We start from the raw sequence: 16,382 nt of genomic DNA, 5'->3' as shown, positions 1-16,382 counted from the left end.
GAGAATTTTTACTTTATTTTTGCTTCGAATATAACTCGTATAATTCGAGTAATTTTCCCTTTCAATTTGAATTTCAAAGATCGAAAGTTTTCGAAGGACGAAAACTCGTTTCAAACGACGAGGCGTCCACCTAAAGTATTCATATCCGTAAATATATCTCTCCGCGAAAAGCGACAATACGTCCACTAGTTGCAGCGAAAACCGAATCCCGAAACGTTCGATTTATCAAAATTAATCCGAACGAGTTTATTTCGCTATTAATATAATCAAGCGTGAAGATACGGATAAGAGAATATTTTTCCTGATTCAATTCGAGAGAGATAAAGCGCAAAGAGTGAGCGACGGCGAAAGAACGTTGAATAAGCGGAAGAACGGTGAATAAGACCTATTTACTTTCTCGCTTCGTTTCTGGACAGGTTACCGACGTATACACACCGCCCCGTGCCAAACAGACATTTCTCCACGCTTGAAACGTTTCCTTGTGTTACCTTTTCAAACGATCACCCTTCTCTTCCTTTCCTTCTTTCGCGAAAACACGTTTCTTTCAAACCGAATCCCCATCCTCCCCAAACTTTAATTCTCTTTCTTCTTCTTTTTCGAGTCTACGTACAAAACGCATCTCACTCTAAGAACAGAAACAAGGAGTAGGATCGAAAGATTATAATTCGAAAGGGGAGAAGAAAATTCGGTCGAGAAGATTTTAAAGGAATTTTAATCGAATCAACTTTCGATTACTTTCATCGAGCGATCGTCGAAGCGACAACGCGGCGGAATCGCGCGCATGCGCGCCACATCGATGCGATGCCGATGGATGCCGGTGCGGGGATGGGGGACGGTGTGCGGTCGCACGTGCATTACGACGCCTCGTTACAGGCAGGCTGGGTGTATCTAGCCAGTGTTGTCAATTCGTGTAGCTTGTTCCGCGCTTGTTCGCGAGGCGCGGTGAAACGCGGCCGGAATGTAAATAAATGTTCGGAGCAACGGCCATTCCAAGTCAAATAGGAGGGGGGGGTCAACGGCTTTGAACGATATCGCTCCTCCCGTGGGCGAGCCGGTCTCGCTCTGCCGCGAGGATAAATAAATAAAAAGTTTTCGAGGAGCGTGTTTAGAGAGGCTCTGGTTCAGGGAGCTGTGGTATTCGGCGATAAGATTGATTTTATGTGAAAATAAAGTTTTATTTTCAGAGCAAGATTCATGCGAAAGTTTATATATATCGGTAAATTCTTCTTCGAGGTTCTGATTTTGAAAAGATTCAAAAAGTTCCGGTGTTGAGAAGGTTCCAAAAGTTTCGAACTTCAAAAAGGATTCTGAACTCTTCCAAAGAGTTCTGAAATCCTGATTCAAACTGAAGTTCCAACGTTGAAAAGATTTTAAAGTTCGAACAATTCAAAAGAGTTTAAAAAATTCTGTTCCAAAAGTTTCAAAAAAAAAATTCTGATATTAAAAAGACTTCGAACTTTAAAATTCTAAAATAGTTCAAAAATATTTGATTTTGATAAGTGTTCCAAAAATTCTCTCAAAAAAAAAAAAATATATACTTAAAAGCTCATCTCGCAAGATCGAGATCGATAACAGCGATCCTGACAATCTAAGAAAAATTCCTAGAATAAGATTGAGAAGCTACGCCATCCACGGAATCCACCAAGAAACCGAGGAACTTCTTCTCTAAGATGATGATGCTAATTGCCATTGAGAGACTGGAAAATGTCGTCCCAAGACGACCACGTTGATATTCCAATCACGCCGAATTGTTTCTAACATAATATACAATGCGAAGGATCCTTCAAATTTTTCTCTTAAAAACGGCATTATCCTCTGCAGCGTCACTCTGTACCATTTCTCATAACAGAAAGCAAGAGAAGAATCGTCATATTTGAAGAAGTTGATCAGGCCTCGTTTCTTTTCAAAGTAAAATCATCGTAGACACCTGCAAATGTTTTTTAAAAATAATTTATTGTTGAGAAAATAATAATAATAATCATCTACAACTAATCACGAATAAATAAATTATTCGAGCATTTCAATCACTCAAATTAAATTTATTCGAAATTTTATATTATATTATATTATATTTATATATTATATTATTATATTATATTATATTATATTTTATATTATATTCGATACGAGAGTGAGAATCTCGAAGATGGATAAAATTAGAACGAGTAAGAAAAAGTACAAAAATAAGTTGAAAGAGAAAAGTCCGTTTTAATAAAATCATTAGGACGAATTTTATTCACGCGACGATCTTTCTAACGCGCGAGTTTCGTAAATGAGAAAATTCAATGTGTCACGGTCGAGAAAGTGGAAGAAGCGAGGGGGGGGGGGAGAGAAGAGATAAGAATCGGGACGGAAGCACGCTAGTGTTAGCCCCGATGAAGTATCGTTCGAAACAGGAAGGAAACAAACCGAGCCGCTTCTTCTTCGCCGCCACTTTTAAGGGGGGCAATTATTCGCGAGAAACTTTCGAGAAAAAAAATTGCGCGTTTGCACTTTTTTAATTAAATTTCTCGACCGCGTCGCGACCACGCGGTCGACTCGAGCAACTTTCAGGAATTTAATCGAGGTCCACAGGCAAGCTCGGCCAAGCCCCTTTGAAACAATGTTTCCCGACAAATTCGATAGAAAATTCGCCACAGTTTCCTTGCCCCTTGCGATCTTATCTTATCTTGCGCGCAACGAAAAATATTCAACGAGTTATTTGACGCGGTTTAAAAAAGGACCGATCGATACTCGCTAGAAACTCGTTCGAATTTCGAGCGAGAAAAATTAAACGCGATTTAAAAGGAAGAAAGGGAATAAAGAATTGTTGGTAATTACAAGTCGATTCTTATCGGGATGCTCAGAATACTGCGGAATAAAGATTAAAAAACGCGTCGAGATGAACGAGGTAAATGAGAAAAGAAAAAAATGTGCCCGATAATAAATGCGTCGCGAAAATTTATTCGGAGGAACAGTGTTAAACGGTTTCACCTGTTGATCCTTAAACGCATTACACGTTTACGATTCTTTACTCGTGTAACTGCGATAATTTAGATTTCTTTTTTCTTTTTTTACAGAAAGCAAATTGCTTTGAAGAAAGCAATTATATCGATCGATATAAAACGATACGAGAGAGGCGATTCGAAATTAAAATCTGTAATACGTTTGAAATATTTAATAACGTAACGCGTAATAGTGGGATATACGTGGTATATAATATAATCCTGGACAAAACACATTTCGCATTTCACTTTCGTTACACCATTCAACTCGCGACAAATTGAAAAATGGAACGTTGTTACGCGTTCGCCAAAGAGACAGCGGAGGCATGCACCCACTTCTCCCTCGAGTGCATATTTGTTTGTCTTCAATCTCGAGGAATTTTAATATGTTTCCCTTCCTTCTGGGAAGGTTCTGGTTCCGCGTCACGCGCGACGGGACAGAATGCGCCAACTATCTGACAATACGAAAACTAAACTCGCACGCGGTATTACACGCTCCTCGTCCCCCCACTCCTACCGAAAAAACTTAAACCTCTACTCGCCGTTTCTCTCTTCGCGATTAATGCTCGCCTTAAACTCGATTCTTCTCTACACGCTTTCTGGGACGAGATTAATAACAAGAGAAGGAAAAATACACGTAGAACGAGGGACAAAAGGAGGAGGATTTCGAAGAATCGCTTAGACGATTCCTTCGCGAGTCGAGGATCGTTCGGTTTCGTGTCTGCCATCGGCAGCCATCGTCTCTCTTCGGAAAAGGAAGGGACGAGAGCGGTGGCGCGAGAGAAAAGGACGAACGAAACGACGCTATATAGGATGGCGCGCAAAGTCAAGAGGTTAAAGCGTCTTATGGGATTCGACGAATATATACCGGAGCGGGGTGTGGGGTGGGGGGAAGTGCTTTTTATGCCGACGTGTCTCGCGTACGAGGTGGGTGGAAATGTGGTATTGATTTTTATCGGTGAAAAATAGGCTCTTCCGATCGGTTATGAAGAGAGAGAGAGAGGGGACGTGATAACAGGTAAGGATGCGAGTTGAAAGGGGGGGAAAAGTTTTCCTCCCTTCTTTCGTACGCTGGACGAATTTTTAACAGCGACCGTTTCCCGATAAAAAATGAATATTTTAACAAAGAAACATCGTCCCTTCTCAACAAAAACATTCAAGCGCTTTTTCTCTTCCGTTTCTCGAATAACTTATTCGATCGAATCGATTTTTAAAAAATCGGGATCCATTCCTTTCGCGCGTTAAATGCATAAAATCGATTCTTTTAATCGTTAACGATTGAAAAAAAAAAACTCGTTAGATTAAATTTTCGAATTTCAATTTCGCGTGAGATTTTTATCGCGGTTGCTATTTTGGAAAAACGATTCTCGATTCGGTAGAGGAAATTAACGCGCAGCTTCCGTTGGCTCGCATGCCAAGAGGACGCGTGGGCCCGTAAAAGTTACACGAGAAAGGGAGGGGGTTCGATTAAAACACAGCTACGCGCGGTGTGCGCGAGATCGAATTAACCCGCGCGCCGCGCTTTTCCCTTTCTTTCTTTTTCCTATTTGCTCTTTGTTTCTCAGCGCGGGAGCGGCGGACCGTCGGTCGACCGTCATTCAGCGCGAGAGACACGCGCGGGGCAACGTGAGCGGAATGCCGATTGGTAATTGGCGAGAGTGGCCGAGAGTGGGGAGTGGAGGCCCTTAAGGGCGTCGACGAGGCTTGGAAAGGCAGCACGGAATCGCTTTCGAGATCGAACGAAGCAACAGCTTTCGCGAACAATGGGATGGAAAATGAGCGGGTCGATGGAGGGAGTGGGGAGGGATCGAGTTTCGAGGATTAGGATAACGATAACGCGTGGACAAGGATGAAGAAAATGGGGAATGGGAAATGAGGAGGAACGCGTTCCTCTATTCGAGACGAAGCGAAGAGCGATGACTCGCTAATCAAGCGGAAAGGAAGATTAATTTGATCCTCTTCGAACAATCTGTATAACGTGGAAACCGTGTTTGAAACTGTGGATACGATGTAAGAAGAAAAGTTTACCACCGATCTTTCCTCTCCTTCTCTAGTTCAGACGGTAAAGTAGATGTAGACGTTATCTTGTCTACCGCGCAACTACATTACGCAGTATTTTTCTAGAGACGTTATAAAACGTGCAAGTAACGTCGAACGAACGAAACCTCCTTAAGATATCTCACTAAGGTAAAACGTGTATCGTAGTAACGGCCATTATTTTACGAGCCTTTCATAATTTGATGAAATTAATATAATTTGATAATTTTCAAACGAGGCCTCGAGTTTAAACGCTCGACCGGTAACCTTGAATCTCGTCGCCGCTTCTCGACAGTAGTGCGAACAGAGACGGGCCAGCCAGACGGGACTCGCATCGAGTATTTCCCTTGCGAGCAGAGTTGGGCTTATATTGAAACGCTCGAGCAACGTTTATTCGTGACTGTAGTAATTGATAATCCACTTTTCGCGTAATCTCGATTATTATTACGTTTTGAACGTAATAAATTGTCCAAGCAACTTCAACTATTAAATTTTACCTACCACTGCTGACATTTCATTTGATTAAATTATAAATAAATAATTATTGATTAAATTATAAATAATTTCATTTGATGATCATTCGAAACAAATCACTTTTTTCCTATTCGACAAAGATGATGAAAAAATAATTAACTTTTAATAATTAAAAATTAAAATTTACTATTATGTTATAAATTATCGAAGTAATTTCGATTATTAAATTTTTACTCGAGAAACTGTTCTCGAATTATAAATCCAACTCGATTATAAAAATTATATTATTCCAATTAATTATTTCCGCAATCCTTCATTTATAGAAATTTACGGTTAAATTTCGCCCAATTAAACGAGAAAAGACGCGCGATGAAAAAGAAATTTGATCCGACCGAAGGCGAGGACGCTGTCAAAACGCGGCCTCGAAGGATGGTGGAACGCTTGGCACTTTATATTAAAATCCTTTCTCCCGTGTCAACTCGATACGCCGCTCTTCCCCCCACTCCTCCGTCCTTCGACGCATCCGCCAACATTTACCGCTTCCTGCACGAGAAATATTTCCATGGAAATTTTTCGCTCTCTTCGACAATAACAACGTTGCAACGCGAGTCGAAATTGATCGAATCGTTCGCCAGTTTCGAAACATCGAAGGATTAGAGGACAGCAGAGTGTTTAGAAAGTTTTAAAAAATCGTATTTCAATTTCTCTTCTTTGATCTTAGTAACGTTACAGAATATTCTCGAGCATTAAATATGCGATTAACGAAGTTGTTATTCGATATAACTATGTGATAATGAAAATTGAAATAAATATGAAAATTCTTCGAAGGAAATTAGGGAAAAAGTTTCAACAAACAAGCCAGTGTAATTAAGATTTAATTTACCGCGAAGAATAATTCGATTTGATTGGCGGAGACGCGTGTTCGAGGAAATAACGTATGTATTATCGATCGATTTTTTACCATCATCCCTGTCGAACGATATTTAATATCTCTTGATGCATTAAAAATTTAAACGCGTATTTTTTTAATTCTATTTCGATATCCATTCTCCCCCTCTCTTCCTTCTTTCTTGCTTTAAAAGAATTTAGAGAGAATTTTCGATCTTTCGCAAGCAAATATTGGTCTCCCCCATTTATATACAATAACCCATACGTGCACAATTTCTCATTAAAAGCTTAATGAGGTAATGCCGTTATACGGCGCAACGAAGATCACAAAGTGATCCACTAATCTTCGTTAACGTATGGAGCCCCGTATGGAGATTTATCGGACGAACGTGAAAAGTTGAGGGGGATACGGAGTGGGGAGGAGTTACAGATAGCCGTGTGGTTGTAGACCGAATTATTATTATTATCATAAAAATCGAATTTGAGGAGCAAAAGCAAAATTTCCATCCGTTGGAACGGAGTCTCGATTCAAGAGTCACGCGCGCCCTCTGTTGCGCGAATTGGCCCTTTCGAAAGTTGGCCAGCCTGGCTAAGAAATTTCCTCGAAATCTTAACGCGAAAAATCGATACGAGTTCGTGTCTCGCTCGACGCATAGGCAGATCAATTCACGCACTCGATTGCTCTTCTATTATTCCGTCGGACGGAACAAACGAATTTTAATCGGAAACGTGGAATAACAAGTGGGGCTGATCGAAGTTTCCACTGTTTTCATTCGCAGACAATTTTGCGAGATAATGTAAATAAAGGACTTTGGAAACCGGTTAAGATTGATCATGAATAGTCAAGATTTGCGCGAAAACAAGGTTTGTCTTCAAACAGAAACTTTAAGGCTAATTGCGGTTTCGATAGAATATTCCAATTTTGTTTTCGTTACGCGCGAAAATAAATCGAGGAAAAAATAATTAACGCGTAAGGGGAAGTTGAAACGCGTATTTCCGTATAATTTTATTAGGGGGGGAGGATTTAAGGTATACTGCATCAATGACAGGGAAACTATTGAATTCGATTATTTTCAGCGAGAAAGTGTGACGAGGAATGCGATGTTCGGAAACTTTGAATAGCCCTTGAAAGCATCTTATGCAGCGAGTAACAGGAAATGGAACGTGAAAATGAATACTGTGTCTCCATACCCGTGTCCCCTTTCCTATATCTTATACGAATGTTTTATCTCGCCGAAGAAACTTCTTCCAAACTCAACTAGGCGAAAATAAAACTCCCCGCAACTTTCTTTTTTCTATTTTATGCGCAGGAATATACGAGCGAGGAAAAACGGGTGCATTCGCGGCTTATTGCATTTTAAAACACGTACATATACACGCATAAATATGTATATATATATCGACGACTTCATTCTTCCGTACTTCTCAATTTTATCGCAAATTCAACTTTGAATCTCAAGGTGATTCCATCTAATTTATTATCGCATTACATTGTATATATATATATATATATACAGAGACGGAATTTCGAAACGTTAAGGACAATTTAATTAAGAAAATTATACGCGTGTCCCCTTGCCGTCGAATTATCTCAAGAGAAGTAAAACGTTTTGGATTTGGAAAGACAGCGGCTAGCTGCAATTTCGACTACGAAACAAAGCCGAGAACGTAACTGCTTATCGCGCGGCCGTATATTACGTGAATTCAGCTCTGTTTAACAATCGGACGGCTAAGGTGAGGTATATACCCGTATTGGACGTATTCCAGCGCGGCAGCAGCACCAGCTTTAGGGTCGGAATACCGCGACGGTTGCACGGTCGGTATTACCGATATTAGCATTGCCAGTAACTCTTTCGAAATAGTCTTGGCACGTTCCGCGACTCCCCACCACGACTCCTCCGCGCTTCTTCGCTTCCCACCAATCACGCTCCCGAGTTATCCCTTGCCTTCCTCACTATTCGCGCCTTACTTTTAACACTCCCTATCGTTCATTCCATTATTCGCCCCGATCTCTACGTTTTATTTTTTTACTTTCGATTTTAATCATCGCAGTTTACTATTTTATCGATTGATAAGTTGTGGAGAGAAAAATATATCGAAACACACGGATACTTAACATAATGAACGATGGCATATTTTTTTTTCTTTTTTAACAAAAATGACACAGTTGGGGTAAACGAAAAAAATTTTAGGTCCACGTGTAATTATCCGTATGTTTACGTATATTTCTTTTTTTTTTTTTTTTATACGCATTTTACAGCATCCACTTTCGATTTTAATCATCGCAGTTTACTACTTTATCGATTGATAAGTTGCTCGCGGTGGAGAGAAAATATATCGAAACACACGGATACTTAACATAATGAATGATGGCATATTTTTTTTTCTTTTTTAACAAAAATGACACAGTTGGGGTAAACGAAAGAAATTTTAGGTCCACGCGTAATTATCCGTATGTTTACGTATATTTCTTTTTTTATACGCATTTTACAGCATCCACTTGTGAAACGCAACTAATTAAGATCACGTTAACCCGGTTTCAAAGAACTCTTTCTGCTAAAGGGCCACTGAGACCGGCTGGAAAAACTGCTGGATAGAGGCGTGCTTAATCTCTTTTTCTTTCGAAAAATTTGCAAAAAAGAAAAATTCTGTATCGGGACATTTCCAAGTGAAAATAGATTTTATTCCTCCCCCGGGAGAAAGGGGATGCAATGAATATTTCACGCATTCGATCTCAATGAAAATCGTCTTGGAGATACGTGAAAAATGCAGCTTGCATCAAACGGGAATATATTTGGTCAAAACTCGATAAATTTTTTTTTTCCTTTTTTTTTTTTTTTTTCGAAAAATCTCGTTTCGACGTTTCAACGCGAAAGCGCATGTCGCGGGAAGTTTTGCATTTTTATACATTTTACGTCGATCAAGCTTCGACTTCTCTTCGAATCCGCTTTGCCGCTACGCATCGATTGAAATACGCGCAAATATCGCCCCAGAAAGATTGGAGGTCGATGTCTCCGTTGTGTTAAGTTTTTAATATTCGAGGGAATCCAATTAGCATTAGAAAGTAAAAGTTACTCTAAAAACTCTGAGAATCAAGATTGATGCACAAAGGGACAGGCTTTGTGTTCAAAAATTTCATGAAAATATTTCCAAGCATACCAGGATAAACCTTCTTAATGTTTATTAAAAGAGTTGTAAAGGATATTAAAAAAAAATAAATATGATAAAAAAAGTGGAAGAAACTTGATTAAAAAAGTAATTACGTTATTAAAACAGTATAATAAAAACCTAGCTTCTTTTGTTAAAATACACAATTTTATTATTTCCCCTTTAAACTCTTAATTATTGTTAACCGCATCTTAATTAATCGCAATCTTTCATCTTGCCAGAAAATTCTGTTGACGAGATAATTAAATGAAAATTTTACCACAGTAAAATCGTATTTTTATATATCTTATAATTATTCGATGAATTTCAATTTGTATTATCGATAAGAAAAAAAGGAAGGTAATTTGCGACTTACCGAATCGCGAGGCGATCCGTCGAAAACGAAGCACTAAACTCGTAGAGGAGTTTTCTCGCTTCTTTTTCAAACACAAACACGTTTTATCATGATCCGGTGTGAATTCATCGATGCTCACACTTTGTTGCACAACATTACACTGATACACACTGGTTGAACGTATCTTATATATATATATTTCTTTAAATCGTGTTAATTACGCGCGTTAAATATTTTTTTTCGTTAAGAAACTCGATAAAAAACGAAAGAATAAGCGGGATTCAGGTTGCGGTTAACTGTACGAAAGATAACGCTGGACACGAAACTTTCCGAAGAATTCCGAACCGTGAAAATGATGAATAAAACGCGTTTAGTCTCGATCGTCGAAAAATATTTCTCCGCTTGTAATTAAATCGATGGCAAAAACCGCGAACGAAAAAAAAAAAAAAAATTTCGATCCAAAATTATATAAACGAAGCCACTTAATGCGTTTAAAACGAATTTCTTTTATTCTTGGCGCGTCCCGAATGTAAATGCGCGACGCGAAAAGCTATTTAACGCGAACACGTTGATTTACACGCATTCTCGAGCTCATTTCTTGCGACATTTCAAAGTGTTCTAACGCTTGGAAGCGCACCAGTTACGTGGCTCCATTAATTGCGATTTCCCGCGGCGGTTAAAGTTGTATGAATATCCACGGAATAGGTTAGTAAATTATATACTGTATTATTTAAATTTTACGTATGCAAATCGAAACGAATGCGTTTAAACGTCCGCGTTTCCCCGCGATCCGCAATCCTGTTGATTAATTTTTTAACGGCCATATTTAATTCCCAACTTTAATTCCTAATTGCACTTCCGATTCAGTATTTATCGGACTTGCCGTGATTCGAATGCTGTTTAAAATTTAATCTTTTTACGCGAGAAATTTCAGGAACGAGCGATAATCCCGATTAACTAGATTCGAAATTTTAAAAATTTAATCACTGTATGATTTTGAGGTTACTTTTTTTCTCGATCGTTAATCACGACAAATTTGTCACGATAAGTAATTTTTCGTTTCATTCTATACACATTGGTTTGTTAACGCGAGGATCGGTCGTATAAGTGAAAAATATTTTTGAACGTTCTACAAAAAAAAAAAAACAGGTATAAGCATTAGTTTCGGATGGTTTCTTTCGCGAAGAAGTAGAAAAAGAAATGATGGTCGACGGAAGTCTAAAAAACATTTCAACCGTCGCGTATTGTCATGAATATTCATCCGTATTACATTATCATTGTTTATACAGAATACCTTGCGAACAAAGAATTTCCTTGCTTGAGAATTTTTATTCCAAAGTACTTGTAATGAAACATTTATATTTCAGAGAGACTCGGAAATAAGAAAAGAAATCGAAAGACTTTAGAACGGGAAATACGAGATAAATGAATTTAATAATAATAAATTATGAAAGAAGTAAAATTTCGAAATAAATCACGAAAGATTATTTTTTTTTTACATTTTAATTTAATATAATCGAGGTTGTATCATAAATCTCGTCATAAAGCGAATTTCGTGGAAAAAAATGTTATATACTTGTACGTTAAGAATAGAATGGCAATGCGCATTCAAAACGAGTAAAGATTAATAAAATTTAAAACTTTCAAGCACGACATTTTAGACATGGTGATCAAGTAGTTTTATGCGTTGCATTATATGAGCTGCATCACTAAAAACTGCTTTTATTAGATAACATTTTTATACGTAACTTTCATATCAACTTTGATTCTTTTTCTCGTAAATTCACTTATAACAAAGCACAAAGGACTACGCATTGATTCTAATTTCAATATATATCACACTAGACACAAGATATTTGTAAAATGATAATTTTACGTGACTAACCTGATCTTGACAACAACCAGTAGATTTTTCTTTGCGTTTAAAAAATATTTTACATAGTAAACACGTAATGTAATACTTTCCGTTCTTCGAATGCACTTTTCCCTTTATTATTTAACCATTATATCATTCGTTCGATTGATATAATACGTTAAATTCTATTCAAAAATCACTGGTTTAACTTAACTTAGTATCGATCTTACAATTTCTTTATCGATATTGAACTGCCATGTTGTAATCTCGAACTTGAATAACGTTCGAAGCACTCTTCACGTTCGAATTGTTTTCTTACCGGCGAACGATGCACATTTCTCTTCCTGCACAGTAGTATCAGTAATTTGCAATGATCTAGAATCGATTTCACGGATATTACTATTTGCAATGTCGATAGATCATGAATAACGTAACACGCGACACACGTTAAAAATCGAACCGCGATCACGCACAAACCCGCGATAAATGAGCGCATAGGGCGCAGAACGACGAATGAACGAAAGCGCCACGGCCGAAACTTCGCGAGCCCCACCGCCCTTTCCGCGCTTGCGAAGTTGCGCGCGAATCAGGCCGATCGCTACCGACTATTGCCGAACCTGCACGAAGATAGATGGACAGACAGGGTTCACGGTGTCGCCACAACATAATTAATCGGTGGAAATATAATTCTCGATCCCGGCTTTACGCGACTACTTTTATTTTATTAATCGTAATTGATCCGGACATATAAGAGATTTATAAAAGAAGCGCGTTGTCAATTCTTTTTATGACAAACTTTGTAATGGCTTTGAAAAAGCCTTGTCTTTATTAGTCTTATTCCACGCGTTTGTCTTTCTTTTTGACGAATGAAGCGTTACGCGAATTATACTTAACCTCTATTCTCAAATGTAAGCTACTCGGAGACAAATATGTACTTTCTACGTGTCATTTTCTATTATATTTATCATCAGTGATTTTTATATTCGTTCAATAATTACTAATTTTGATAATTGAAGAAGATTATAAAAATAAATTTTCTAAAAAATTTATACGAGTACGTATGCAGGTTTTTTCCATTTTCGTTCCATTTTCATTCCATTTTCAATATCTGAAATTTTATTTTTTATACTTTTTAATATACTGATATTTATTATAACTTATTTAACTTAAATTTGTTATATTTTTCAGATAAATAATAGGATTACGTAAAAGGTACGAGAACACATTTTATTGTACATTTAATTATTAATATCGTCCAAAAGCGACGTATACGTATATACATATTGTACCGAAATATGAATAACAAGTGCAGTTAAATAGGTTATGTCATTAAATATTCTTGTTCAGTTGTAGCAATATATATTTTCCCTCCCTCTTTTTTTCCCAAATTCGTTATTCGTATTCATTGCATTAGCTTCGAGAATTTATTCCAAAGTTTGGAGAAATAATAGAAATCCAATTAAAACGAAATGTGTCGTCGTCGTTTATTCGTTCGCTAGAAAGTTCGAAAGTTCTCTCGAACAGAAAGAAATCAATTCACACAGCTACAATGCGATTTTTATTTTTTTCTATTTCGCGAAAGAAACGAAAAGGAGTGAAAAAGATGAAGGAAATATGAACAAAAATGTGCTTCGACGATCAAATCCATTTTCATCCCGATTCGAGTACCCGAATCCGGCTGTGCAGACGAGCGATTTTACCGCGCGTAAAATTCATTGTCGCTCTCGTATGCCAATGACCGTCGAGCTTAAGCATCATTGAAGCCGGGTGCTGAAGTTCAATGAAATGGCAACCATATCTGTCCGGGCTTTGTCATGAATTTTAAGTTAATAGTGCGCGTAAATGAAAGCTGAACCGTTGATGCGATGCTCGCCAGTTGAAAATGTGAAAAGCGAAGCGTTGATAACAGAGGGCCAGCGCGGATTAGTCATTTTTCTTTCGCATTTTGCAAATTCGCAAAAAAAATTTTTTTCATTAATCGCACTGATCGTTAACGTGAAAAATTGATCATTTTTTTTTTACAAATTAATACACGGATGGAATTTTTTTCAAGTGTGTTTTATATTATATACAAATATCTGTCCTCGCGATTTCGGTTCGTGGAATTGTCAATTTAACATTTTACTAGCGTCAACATGGAAACAAGATATCGAAACATCGATAATAATGGATCATAATTAATAATAAATAAATCATCGAGACGATAACTACAGCTATGTATTTTACCCGCATTATGTTACGTATAATTAATTAAATTACACGCAAAAAAAAAAACATCGAAAACAAATTACGATTTATTATCGATAAACAATGGTCACAAATGTATATAATGTACGTGGAGAAGAGAAGAAAATAGAAGCGAGAAGGAGAGAAGAAAAGGACGCGTGAAAAAACACAGGTTTTTTTTGAGGTTAGGTTTCGGATTGACAACAGACGCGTTCTTCAGCGGTTGGATGATTAAATACCGGCCGAGCGTGGATAGGCTTTGATCCCTTCAATCAGCACACAGTGTTGCCACGTTGGTGTGGCAAGGCGCCGCGACCTATGTAACGCTTCAAAGACGCCTCGCTTGTGAACGTAGGAACGAACGGAACGAAACGGAATCCGGAATGTTTAATGTCGCAGACACCCACGGGTCCGTTCAACTATCAAATTCTTTTTTCCCCGTCTTCCTCGCTTTCAAGTCTATCCATTTATTCGATAATGAACAGTTTTATATATATATATATATATTGGTCACTGTGCGCGATAATTAATCTCGCGGTACTTGCGGCGGCCTTTCCTCGAATCTATACGAATTCGACGTCTATTTAAACACCATCTGACGGCGTTTCGTTCGAAGCTCGAATTCGATGTCGGATCCCGATACGGGTATTAAGCTCTCGAGTTGAATATTCGTAAAATTTTAACCGATTAAACGATATACGTTGAAATAAAAAAAAAAAGAGAGAGAAGGATGAAAAGGAAAATTATATTTCTCGCAATTTCTTGTTCTCGAGAATCGTGTAACGTATCGAGAGGATCAGAAGGTCGGTGCGCGCCAGCATCGCTCACGGTAAATATTTGACGAGTAACTCTCTGCTATCCGGTACCAATACCCTTGATGAGGGCTGCTCAATTCGGCTCCTTCCGTTCCTTAAACGTTTTGCGAAATCAAAAATTCTTTTTTCATTTCGGGAACGAAAAGAAATTTTAATTCGATATCCGTTGGAAATTTTAAATTTTCGTTCGAGAATAAATTGGAGGAATGGAAGAAAAATTTTTCGAAAAAGCTGGTATAATTTATATGCATGTGGCTCCATCCATCTATCTATAAAACATAAGGATTATACTTTCTAATGTATCAGAGGGTGTACATTATGGAGATAGTTTGACGCAAATGAGGCAAAATGCCAAAAATGGATCAACTTCGAATACCTTCTCGACATTGGCATTGATTTTGTCCTTTTTTATCGTTCTCGAATATTTTCAATATTTCCTTTCATTTTTCGCTTTTAATAAATATCTCCTCCCGAATCATCATAGAAATAAGAAGAATAAGCATGCGATATTTAACATTAATTATTAACACGTGACGTTGTTTAATCGAGATCCACGGGATTGCAAGTCGCGTAATTGCTACTCGATAATTGCCATGAATCACGAGATCGAAATGGATCGGAGGGGACGATTAATTAACGGAATTAAATTGAACAAAAATTAATTCTCGAATTAAAATTATTTTACCTCCTTTCATCTCGCTATCGACATCCAACTGCGGTCGTATAATCGGATTCAATCTCACCTTAAGTCTTGGAGAAAAGCGAGTGGTTCAACTTCTGCTCGAATTCGCGGTGAATACTGAAACGTAGAGCTCGATCCGATAGCCAAAGAATAATAATTAATTCGCCATGTTTTCACCAATCCAAAATGGAAATTCGGGGGAGAAAGTTTCGATATCCGATACGCGAGCGTCTTTTTATTTCGTTAATCGAGAAGTATACACGTATGGCAACGCTGTAATGCGACAACGTACAGCGCCCTCTCTGTTCGAAATTGAAAGAAAATCTTAGATTCGTCTATAGTTTCGAGAGCGATTAACATTATTTGATGAATCGATTGAACGTATTTAATAAGTTAACAGAGAGAAATATTCTCGATAAATTCTTTTCGTAACATTAAAAACTTACGTATGGGACCAATTACGTTGACAGTGAAATTCCTCGTCGTCTAAGTTGAAAACTGTATACATAAATGTCCAGAAACAAAGCTGAATCTCACTTATTCTTCAATTATTCTTTAAATAATTTGTACTTATATTATATCATCATATAATGTAATAAAAAAATGAATTTAATATTCTTTTCTCACCAAATGTATACCATGTACCGACAGATGATATATATATATATCGTACTTACTCCTCGCCTAAGCAAGATTCGCGTCCATGCACGCTCGTTCCATCTATCGAAAAATGCTTGCCAGCTGCAAGGAGAAGGAGTAAACGCAAGATCACGTGTATCCTCGAATAACGAATGGACACGTTCGAGGAGAATGGTGGGGGGAGGATCGTTAAGGCGTGCAGGTTGACGGAGAGAAGCGGACGGGAGGGGGTCGGCGGGGTTAATAGATGGCCAATGTCCCCGCACCGGAGTCAGACACT

At 37.9% G+C, this 16,382-nt stretch overlaps 1 protein-coding gene across 1 annotated transcript in view; it reads right to left on the bottom strand.

The window, feature by feature from the left end:
- LOC413503 (TWiK family of potassium channels protein 18-like) overlaps positions 1 to 12,263 on the bottom strand; it is a 237,794-nt gene extending 225,531 nt beyond the window's left edge. Inside the window, exons 1-2 of the mRNA XM_006569213.3 lie at positions 11,771 to 12,263; positions 9,907 to 11,014 (exon numbers count right to left, since the gene is read on the bottom strand). The gene's annotated coding sequence lies outside the window, so the exon portion shown is untranslated. The remainder of the gene's footprint in view (positions 1 to 9,906; positions 11,015 to 11,770) is intronic.
- Between the last annotated feature and the right edge of the window lie 4,119 nt (positions 12,264 to 16,382).

The sequence above is a fragment of the Apis mellifera genome, linkage group LG3 (assembly GCF_003254395.2).
Source record: "Apis mellifera strain DH4 linkage group LG3, Amel_HAv3.1, whole genome shotgun sequence".
Classification (NCBI taxonomy): domain Eukaryota; kingdom Metazoa; phylum Arthropoda; class Insecta; order Hymenoptera; family Apidae; genus Apis; species Apis mellifera.
Note: the sequence above shows the minus strand (reverse complement) of the source record. Positions and strands in the feature narration are given on the sequence as shown.